Genomic DNA, 12,191 nt, shown 5'->3' on the forward strand with positions numbered 1-12,191 from the left:
AATTCAAGACTTTGTTGACGATAAAGGTATTATATGGCGATAACTCATCTCTCCATGTGTGGCTTCCCTGGCAATTAAACGACTTTTTCTTCTCCCTTTGCATTGTATAGATTTACAGTTTAACTTTCTTGCATTGTATAATTCTGTGAGCTTACTATTGTTATGTAATAGACTGTTTGTACTGTGACTATATTACTTTTTAAAAAGAGTGTCTATGGAGTTTCTTGCCGGTTCTTCTCCATGAGACCAACTTTTTGGAACCGTGCAACTAATGTGACGTTTCATAGGTGCCTGCAAAGGCCTATGTGAAATAAAAAGATTTTGATTTTGATTTTTGTTGATTGTAAAACTAAGTTCAGGGGGTAGTGAGTGTTTCAACGTTTTAGATATTTTATGAGAGAGAGTTCCAAGCCCTTTGCAAGCCCCAAGATCCCAGGGCCGCCAGACCTTACTTATTTTCTGATGGACAAAACATACATGATAGGATAGTATTAGTGTGTATAGGTAGTGAAAGTGAACGTACAGGGAGGAACGTTAGACCGAGGGACAATTTTCAGGTACCAAATTGTTTACATTATTCCCTACAACATACGTAAAGATCAGACCTCAGACTGTTAGTAAAGTGAGTAGAATTTTTCCGTAGCACCTGGCACCTGAGAATTGGCCGTCGATCTAAGCTAGCAGGTATTTGTGTACGTGCACTAAACACACTAATACTAACCTATCATGTATGTTTTGTCCTTCAGAAAATAAGTAAGTTTTGGGGGCCCTGGGATCTTGCTACATTACGAGGTTTACTATAATAGTTACTATGACAATACTCAGACCGTCGTCGAATGGTTGGTGCACCTAAAACTGTGGGTCAGTGCAGCCTGAAAATAAAGGTAAGTATTTTGATTTTTGTTATAATGTGTAATTTTGTTATTTGTATTGGCTGAAATGATGTTAATTTCAAAGCTTCATGAAAACAAACGTGACACATCTGACAATGAGTTTTCGCAAGCTCACAGAGCAGGAAACTTGATTATTGAATCTGTTAAGTACTGATAGGGTTCCGTCCCTCCTAGTGCTCATATATACAGGAATTAATTGTATTCAGTGCATAAACTTTGTCAACTTATAGTTAAATAAGTTTTATAGATACGTAGGTATATTTTTATTTTGTTGTGTTTTAGTACATAAAATAATAGTTGCTGAATAAAATTAATTCCTGTATGTACGTACATATAAATATTCTATTCAATGCTTAGAGCAGGTAATCCACAATGCTGGGTTTTTAAAGGAGCTTTTCTAATATTGATTTGGCTGTTTCTATTTTACGATTTGTGATAGCCATGTACTCCTCTCCTACTGGTTAGTTACTTCCAGTAGATGTGCTACAAGGACATGCAACTACTGCTTCCCCTACAGTCGTTTCACTTGCCCTGAAGCTCATAGACATTAATTTATGACATTGGGTACACGAAGGAACAAACAATGATGGCATTCTGCCCTCTTTGGAACTACTCTAGTATGAATTTACAAGTTTGGGGCTGAGTGGCGCGCGCGCCGTGACCAATGCGGCCCTCGATGAAGACGTCATAAAATAATGACAATATAACTTTTCACCAGATAATTCTCTCCGGCGACAACCCTCCGAGCACGTGTCGGAGGAGCCAGCGGAGACGCGACCCTGTGCCGAGGCGCATGGGGTCCACATTCGCCCGCCGGACAGGGTTGCCAAAGCGTGCACTAATAAATATAGTCGCGCTTTTACTCACTACAGGAGAGTGGGGCTTAATGATCTGTACGTAATGCCCCTGAAACATAACTTCCGCAATGTTTTGTTGTCGTAAAAAAGTCGCTGGATCATCCGTCGGTCACGTGACCCTTATTGCTGTTTTCCGTTTGAGGACCTTTTAATGTTTGTTTAGTTTTTTTTTTTATCAAAATGTATGGGAACGATCTGCAGTTATTCGCTATATATTTCGTACAATGGTTGGGACATGTAACGCTAGTTCCAGTGCGATCGCTAGCACATCTGTCTCCGTGAGCCGCGGCAGTGCTGTGCCCTGTGGACGCGTGTGTGTTGCTGACAGCAGTCGGCGCCGCCGTATCACCAGCAGAACATACGGGAGCCACGCGCGACACCACTCGCTAAAAACTCGGCTCCGACCAATTTATTAGAGCGGCCCATACATATGTATGTATGTTATGGTGACCCGGCGACGCTAAAAAACTTCAACTAATGAAATCAATTGAATTATACATTAGAGTAGGGGCCATTTTGGGAATTACGGGCGGACAGTCGGAGACAGGGGCGGCAAAAACATCCTCGCGACTCCAATACCTATTCACCAATTTTCGAGCCCAGTCGGTACTTATCAGTAGCTACATGGTAAGCTGGTACAGCGGTATCGGAGTTTTCACGGACATCTTAACTAACCAAATATGAAGCCTATATATTATAATCTAACAGGTTGAATCAGAGCTATTAGGAAGGGTTGAATGAACGGACAAAGATTTAATTGGAATGTCAGAAGAATAAGTTTTCTGTTTCTACTTCTTATGTTTTTACTATTTTTTTTACTAGCTCGGGTAAAGTTTATTGTAATCTGCGTGGTGTGAGTAGTTGGACTAGCAGTTGCTACTTGTGCGAGCACGTCAGAGGCTGTGTCACGTGGCGAGGTAGGCACCCCACAAATAGGGCACGTAGCGGGTATTTGAAGGACTCTGCTCATGCCTATGGAATATTATGGATTATTCTGGAAAATCTCCGCGCGCTGTCACTCAATTCAAATGAATGGTAATGTGTCACGTTGGCACACGTGACAAAAACACGCGTAATATTTTATTGAGCCCGGTGACATGTCTGGGCACAGCAGTCGCTGGGCGGCTCGACTGGCTCGCTGTGAGCTCAGCCACGCCACAGTCGTGCAGTCTCATCCAATGTCTGTCCTGCGGCTCTTCACTTGTTATGAGCAGACTTTGCCGAACAAAATCCTCCGTAGAATACATATTTTGAGAGAAAAGATGTAGATCATTGGGATCGTCCAGATATTTCAGTACTCAATTTGTGTGTAATTACAATTTGTTGATACAAATATTAAACTTACAGCTAAACTTACACACCGTTCTTATTCACATTACATCATAGACAAGCCATCCATGTTTTCTAGGTTTACCTCTGTCTGTCCATCCATCCTCTAGCATCATAGCTTTGTGGCATGCGTTTCATGCCTCCTTATTACATGCTTATTATTATAACAAAATAATCCTCTGCTTTACTATATGGCTACTGCTTTACTACTGGCATTTCTTCCAAATTCTGTCTTATTTATATACTTTCCATATTCATAGCTCATCTCATAGAGCTGTTAAAACATGTTTCTAGAACAAATATCATAACAATCTTCTATAAATTTTTGAATTTATAGGAGTAATTCCTCACTATCTACTTACCCATTCGTGATAGATAAGTACGTCGTTCGTGCTGCGTGCACTGTCTTGTCATAACAACAGTCCTAAGACTGCCGAGTGAATACTGTGAATAGTCTTTGTTGTGCACTCGAATGAGTGGAAGATGACGGACTTCGCAGATTCACAACATATTCCCGGCTAGCCTTTTTTGTGTCATTTTTTAAATCATCAGATGAGTAACATTTTGACACTCCCTCCCGCAGCATCCCCAGTGGGAGAGAGTACAGAACTTTTACTGAATAAAACCCGGCTTTATGTTCTATCTAGAGCCTTTATGTAGGTACCTACCAGGGCCGCGGTAACCCTTTCCAACAATCACACAGCATATTTTGGGTTCACCTAGCTTGAGCGTCCCACATACCTACCGACTAATTTATTCTGAGGTACTTTGCTTATAAATAAACAGATAGTAGTTTAATATATTCTAATGAAACTATTTATAAATAAGGTACTTGCAGGGTAATAAAAATACTACAAATTTAAGGTAGCGAACCAAAGCTAGTGAGAATATCGTGTGCTCCGAGATAAACAACAATTGTCGTATTTGTGTGCGCCGGCGGCTGCGCAGGGCTGGCGCGACCGGCCGGTCCTGTGCTTGTCATTCTTTGTCAAACTCGCCCAGTACACCAGTGACGTCAATAACTACCGTCTCCGACATAATAACTACATATGTACCAACTACACATAGGTACATAGGAACACTTACATCAGTTCAAGTAGGGCCATAAATATTAACCTGGGAATAACGACATTTGAAGTTCAAAGTTTGAGTTTGTTTGTTAAGTGTGTAAACCAGTAGCTAAGCATACTGGTGTCAGCGGCTGCCCGGCTGCAGGCTGCCGGCGCCGGGGCAGCAGCCCTGTGCGCGGGAGTCGATGCGCGATATGCAAATGTCGGCTACCGTATTGACCGCGCTATTGTTCCGCCGCTTCTCTTTTATTTCGTATAACGAAACGCGCCGCGGCTTCTGGCGCGACTCATACGCATGTAACTTATGGCTCCCAAACCACCCGCACAATGAACGCCGACCATTTTGTTCATATAACTCATGTTTTTGTTTTAAATCCAAGGTATTGTCGATTGTTTACTCATACCTTACGAGGGATATTTTACCTTCTATGCCCCGATATCGACATCCCTTTTCTGGTGGACGATAATAGCGTCATCTATAGTCGGCTGCGACTCGTTGCGACTGTTGGACAAAACTCGCAAATTCGTATAAAGCAGGTGCGGGCTGGTTGCTGCAGTTTCCGCAGTGAGCGCCGAGCGCTATCTTAATTGGTGACCTTGTAATTTATAGTTAGTTAGGCAGGCAGTAACTCCCCCCTCCCCCCGCACATGACAGATGTGGCTCGACGCGCGGAGCTCGCCGAGCTGATGCACCCGGTGCGACGTCGCCGCCGCGCTCAGACAACATCGCCTCACATGTTACATGTAACTGATGTACTGTACCGCAGCGCCAATATTGTTCAAAATCACAAACGACTTTGTTTTTCCTCAATCTGCATGATCTGGACTGAAAAAAAACTAGATTCTTTTACTATCTAGGACATGACATAACTCTATCTTTTCCCATTGATTTTTCCCCCTTTCCAGGGATTATGACGGATTTTGACTCTATGTCCACAACAATTTTTCCCAACATTTGCGTTGACAGTGCGGTGTTATCATCCGCTCCATATGTGCGCCGGCTAATGTAATCACAGATCGAGATGAGCAATACGTAAGACAACATTGATTTACTGGATCCCGCTTAATCATAACAGCGCTATGTACTGCGCGCCTATGTACCGACGCCTGCTATGTACCGCCGGTGATTATGTTGTAAACCTGACAAACGTTCATGTCTTTATTTGCTGCTTACGTGTACGATTAATGTACTCACCTACTACAAAATATTCTTGGCCTGTTTCACCGGTTACTGATAACGTCTCTCTGATAGCCTGTCAGGAACTCATTTGATCTACATATAAACTTATGGTTTATATTTCTTTTTATTTCACAGTAGTCGCAAATTATACCTAAGCAACCTTTATCTAGAAGATAAGTAGCTAGCATTTAACTACCAGATAACTAACTGACACATTAACAGTAACCAGTGAAATCGAGCCTCTTTCTTCCTAAGATTGAAATGGGATTGTTTATGATTGAATGAACAGCACCTCCAACACTAGTCCGGAGCAGCGGCAGCTCGCGAGCCGCGCGCGGTATAAATCATCGCCTACCACTGCCGGCCATACATCACGCTGCGATCCCTTTACGACAGCTTAAAGAAATTGCTCCTGTCACATATTTTCAAGTGTTTTTTGCCTATAACATAATTGGTCGGTGGTTGAGGTAGACGAGGTCGGGTCAGGCATTGTGCGCGTTGCTTTGTACGGCCCGGCTGGCGGCTCGCTTGCCTCACCCCGCGTAACCTTTCTAAACAAATCAAACTATTTACCTGTTCAAAAGTATAGTCACTGTATGTCATCACCAGCGGGCTATCATGAGGTATTCACTGATTATAAGCCACAGAACTTGCGCAAAAACTGAATAACAGTATTACTGGCAGAAGCACAGGTTGTATCAGATAAGCAAGATATGCAGCAGCAGGTAGCGCCTGGTGACAGGTAGCGGACACTTCCCCGAACGCGCTCCCTCGCGCTCGCAACACATTACTATTAGTTACAATAATAACAGCCATTTCTCAAAGTTCCAAGCGGTGCCATTTCTTAGAACTTATCTGTTGGGATCACATATTAGATTCGGAATTTCTAGCGAATGTTAAGACATCAATCCTGCAATTATACGAAAAGATATAAAACTGTTGGTCAGCAACTACCCAGCGCGTTGCAGTGAGCGCGGAACTATTGTTTCCGTTAGCTGTTGTCGCGCGCCTAGTGTTGCCTAGCCGAAACACACCCGATTCTATAAAAGTTCTTTTCTACGCCAATTTTGATTGAGAACCACGTTCCGCACTCGGAAGCAGCCAGATTCCACCATTTCATTCATCATCATTTCCGCCATGTCTCCATGCCATCGAAAATAATTGGTTCATGAGTTTTAACACGAAACTGTTTAAGGCGAGGAAGTGGTCAACAATAATTCCATAACCGGCACGCGCATCTAAGGCGCCAAAAGGGGTCGGAGCGTCTGAGCGGGGCGAGGATAACAATACGCGCGCTAGCTTATAACTAAAAGTCGTAAGCGACAAAATGGTTTTGTAATTTTAATATTTAGAAATGATAATTTAATAAAAATTCCTACTACCATTTTAAAGAGTATGTATATACTCAACTACTAAAAAAGTTAAGAGGCTTAAATCGGTCCCGTTTGCCCATAATATGTGAATCTCTTTTTAAAAAGAGGTATGTTTGATATATTTTTCTCTGTTATAAAAGTTACCTAATCATGTTTCTACAACTAACAAAATAAGGCTTATATCATGAACTTTTAGGTAACCAAGTTGTATTTTGATCCGTTTTGTATTTACTGAGAAAAATTGACATCCTTGGCGCCAAAAATTCCAATTCGTCCTCTTAAATAGAAACTGACTTTGGCATTCATAATATTATAAGAAAGTCCTCCGCTATTAAAAATACATGTAAATGTGCAAGCTGGTAGTAATTAATGGTCTATTTGCCTGTTCTGTTTTCTGCAAAAAACGTGGTAAACATAAGCTAAAATGTTATTAGTTTCGTTATAAATGGAGATGCAGGTAATACATAAGTGTGCTCACATATTAAGTACTATGACAGACTCATTGATCTTGCCATAGTTAATGAGACAAGTATCAAAAGATTACTAAAACTGAATGAAGCAACCGCCACTGCAACGAGAATGGTTCACCAGGTCGCCGCGGTGTGCTGTCGCAGCTTAGGATTAGCTCAGACATACAAACTAGCTCTGACGCATACCTATGAGTGGTTCAGAGCAGGCTGTGGCCAGAGCTACACGCACTATTAAGTGTTTTCTCATAGCTCATTAACACCGTGAACTTATTTGTAAGAGCTTTGTACCGCGTTCAGCGTCGCGTCCCACATAAATCACGTGAACAATGCGGAGGACGAGGTGTGGGCCGCTCGCTGCCAGCCGTGGAGAATCGACCAAAGGGTTCCTGCCGAGTGTGGACGATATGATTTAAGATGACACACAAAGACACAGGTGCAGTGAGCTGCGACCCTACTGATCGTATGGCACAGATAACATCGGCGTGTCCCACGTGAGCGCCGCTGTCACTGCGCGTCGCTGCAGCGCTGCGCAGATTTATTGCATACGTGCACTCCGACACCGACCGGATCACGAGCCTCTGCTGAATTACTAGAAATGCAGATAAACATCTCCATCAGCGGCGACAGGCTGCGAGTGCGACCTGCTGCATTTCATCACCAACCATTCACTCATGCTCTATCATGACTGATATGGTAATGTTGTCAAACAATTTGTTATCGAAGGTGGCTAAGGTTTGAATTAAAATCCAACTCGACTCATAAATGGTTGAACACTGTTTGTTTTAATAGCACGCGAGCGTAACGACTGAGTGTTAATTTGTATCTGCTATAATTATAGGGATATAATATCAAATTAATAAAAAATAAACTAAAGTATTTTAAAAGTTTAATCTAGGTTACCTAGCTTATTTAAATATTTGTATGCCAATAAAAAAACATCAATCAATCAATGATAAAGTGTAGAGTCAAGCAATGGGTAATGGGTATGTTTGTATGACAATCGTCACCTAGAGCAAATGTTAAGAAGAAATATGTAGTAGGATGCGAAAGTGTGTGCGGCCGGGGCTTGGCCAAGTGGCGGGCGAGTGGCGGGCGAGTGGCGGGCGAGTGGCGGGCGAGCCGGGGAGCGTGTGCCTGACGTGGAGGGCGCTCGCGCCTCGCCGCGTTTTAATTACGCGTTCGCGGCGCGGCGCAGGCATTGTCGCGCTTCGAGGGTTATCTCCCAATTATCTGTCATCACGTCCTACACATCACACAAAACATTTTTATAAACTTCCCATGTTTTGCCAACAACATGCAGCGCACAGATTTAATATGCAAATTAGAAGTAGCGATAGCAGAATTCCATTATCTATTGATGTAGTCAAGTTTGCTTGTGTACTTTTGTGTAATGATTAACAGCAGTAGAAGCATTTATCAGAAAAACTGTTTGTTTTGTTTGTAATACTGATATAGCTACATCCAATCAAATATGTATAGAAGGAAAAAGCTAAGCAGATAATGATGTTAACAAAACTTGGCAAATTAAAATGTAAAGGGGTGGCGAGGTGAGGCGGCTGGAAGTAATAAATGTCTAATTGAGTAGGAGGCGCATGTCCGAGCCGGCTCGGGTAATGTATTCGCGAAATAGTTTAATTTAGCGGCGACATCTATCGGGCTTGTTTGCCGGGCGACAGTTTTCATTAGAGCGGTTGATCCGGGCTTATTGCCGACTGGATTACCCCTCCGTCCCGCACCGACCCCCCCCCGCCCGGCACACCCCCGCTCCCGACAAATTAAAAACTAAGACAATTGTCCGCCACGACTCGTGTTCATGACATGAGTGGCATTAATTTGCCAATGTGTGAATTTCACGAAGGTATGAAAATAATAAAAAACTTACATGACTTCCTTCATTTTGGTTACTGAGTTATCAAGGTAAGTTCAGTTTGTTCTCACTGGGATTGTCATCAGTCAGGGAATGCCAGTGGCAGTAGCCTTTCATAGGGTTTTAAATAGGTACGAAAAAACAATACTTATTGACATAATAGAAATGTTTGCAAAAAATTGAGAATTTAATTTATCGATTTCCCTGGACAATAAGGTTAGGGTTAGAAATTGATTGACGTGAACCCGTTCGTTTGTTTGATGTTGTGCTGTAAGAAACAATGGAAGGGTGGCGTGTAAACAAATCCGCGTGTCAGTACGAGCGGCGCCAATCAATGCGCTCTTTATGAATATTGACGTTTAACGGATCATTAGGGCATCGGTTTAATGGCATTAGTGCTGGCTTTGATCGCGCCGGCCCCCGCTGCGACATTGTGCGGCGCGCTCCCACCACGCGAGCACGCGACGCACTAACAACAACAACTGTTAGGCGGTTTTACGGTTTTGAACTAAACGAAGCCTTGCTTCACTTGCCTCAGACGGACACAACTATCGGTCAGACTGAGAGTACACATAGCAGCTGCTGGCACAGGTTTGTGCTGTTCTGATGACGATGACAGGCAAGTCGGTGGTAACGGCGACGGTGAGTCACTGCCACTACTGCTGGTCCCAGCGACATACCCTTCGCTTCACTACGAAACATTCAATACGCGTTTTGAGTTTCATTGAGTCACTCATGTAGAATCAACAACATCACGTTTAGTTACCGCTTGTATACTTACAGCAGTGACAAAATCCAAACTAATATTATAAATGCGAAAGTAACTCTGTCTGTCTGTCTGTCTGTCTTTTCTTCACGCCTAAACTACTGAACCGATTTGTGTGAAATTTAGTACAGACATAGTTTGAAACTTGAGAAAGGACATATGATAGTTTTTATTACAAAAAATAAAATTTATTACGGACATATAGCGCCATCTATTGGTCAAATCAAAAATCTGTTGGTAGTCACTATTCCACGCGAACGAAGTTGCGGGCAAAAGCTAGTATAATATAATAATGTCGGGACTCCTTTTCACACACGGTCGGTTAGCCCCATGGTAAGTTATTACTTGTGTTATGGGTGCTATCACAACTGATAAACTACATATAGCTACATATATGTATACATATATAAATACATAAGTATTGTGACACACCCAGACCACCGCCAACAAGCATGCTCATCACACAAATGTCAACCAAACCGGGAATCGAACCCGGGACCTCAGGTTATGCAGATTCATTTAGAGATGATCTTCTTGTCTTATCATAAGTACGCTTATGACGTTGGCCTTGTTTTAGTTTGGTTGGGTTGGTTTCATAATGGTTCAATAAATTCAACCAGGACATTTTCTAGCTGACCTAAGTATTGTAATCCGGGAATGTGAGTAGATAGTGCAATTCTGTGACTGTTTGAACAATTTGTGGAGTGGTTGACAGGTAGAGTTCACAAAGGATTTAAATTAATTTGCTTATGTTGCATTAAAGAGTCTCTCGTTCTAAAGTATTAAGCGTCAGATGCGGCCGATGGGTCATACTTGCATACAAACGCGAATCGTGATTGTTCAAATAACATAATATTATATTAATTAAAAACTGAACGAGACGCGTGCGCCAACATACTGGGCGAGCACGTTGCTACCTCTGCTCTCTTACTGTGTGTTTTACATTTTTAACTAAGAACTCTGAAATGTTGATACCAAGCAGACAGTCAGCAGTCTAGAGTCAACAAGGACCTTATGCTCTATAGAAAATCACAAAGTGTTGCTACTAGATCTGATTCTCAGAATGATATTAAACATCATTGTATAACTAACAGATGATACAAATATCATTAATTTGTGTCTCTCATTCCTCAGCAAAGAGGAGCGTCGTGACTAGTGGCCAACACTCAGCAGCGTCGTCGTGTCGGCGCAAACGAGACAATTACTCGGTACAGGTGTCGAGTGGTGCAGAGCCGCGCCAGGATAATGAGCGCCCCCGCCAGCCAGGGAGAAGCATTTCTTTGAGGGGTGACGCGCTGAGCACTCTCCTACGATATTAAGTTTGTTTTGTGTCGTAAGGGGCGACACTGATTTAAATGCGAAACACTCGTGTTGCACCCATTTTAAGGGAGTACATAGCAAGAAAAGCAGAGGATAAGTAGTCGGCGGAGGACATTTAAAAGAAAGTTTATATGTAGTTTGTTACCTAGTCTCAGAATGGTTGATCGCAGAGACAATGGGGTGAACGTTGTGACTTGTGGACAGGCAGGATTGAGAGCACATGAACAGGTAGTGTGGTGCGGCAGATTCGTCGTGCGGCGCGGCACGACGCGGCGGCGGCACGGCGCGTGGCTCCGTCCGCGGCGTTATCTTTATGTGTTATCGTGGGTGCCGCGAGCCGCTTCCTGCTCCGTGTGGTCTCCTCGCGACAACTATACACCAGATTCTAATGATTCTATACTAGGTACATTAGTGATTGCATCTTCTTTAGAAAGTAAGTATTTCATATTTCACGGCCAATTTCTGCAATAAAATTTCTCAATTCAGGGCCAATTTCTCATTTCTGCTGTGTTTATTTGTATTTTTTTTATTGAATGAAAGATCTTTGACTTTTATTTAAGGCTCGAGGGTAGAATTGACATAGTGGATACCTGTTCAAGACCTGCAATTAAGTACAAATTCTCATTCCCTGCACCATGCACAATATCAACCTCATTCGACTGAATTCCAAATACTATCTGGGCTTATCTTCCTTTCATATCCTTTCTGTTTCTCAATCAACATAGAACTTGATGAGCATTCATAAATTGAAATGTCATTCTCCGTAGAAAATGTCTAAAGTAATTCAAAGAACAAAGCCAGCATTCTGTCTCAGTCGTAGAATATTACCTTTCAGTCTCACTCAACTTCCTCGAAATATTCGCCAGTGGATGCATCATCTCTTTACCAAGTATGAGTGCTAAACCGTTCCCTTTGTCTCCATATTGACGCGATATTAGACAACGAAGTCGTCTGAAGGAGCTCGTTCAATATCATTGACGCCTGAGAAAAAGGTAAATGAAAACAACAAGAACTCGAATTCAAAATAAAATGGCGGCCACCGCTAGAAATGTAAGAAGAAGCTGTT

This window comes from Helicoverpa armigera, chromosome 4, assembly GCF_030705265.1.
Source record: "Helicoverpa armigera isolate CAAS_96S chromosome 4, ASM3070526v1, whole genome shotgun sequence".
Lineage (NCBI taxonomy): Eukaryota > Metazoa > Arthropoda > Insecta > Lepidoptera > Noctuidae > Helicoverpa > Helicoverpa armigera.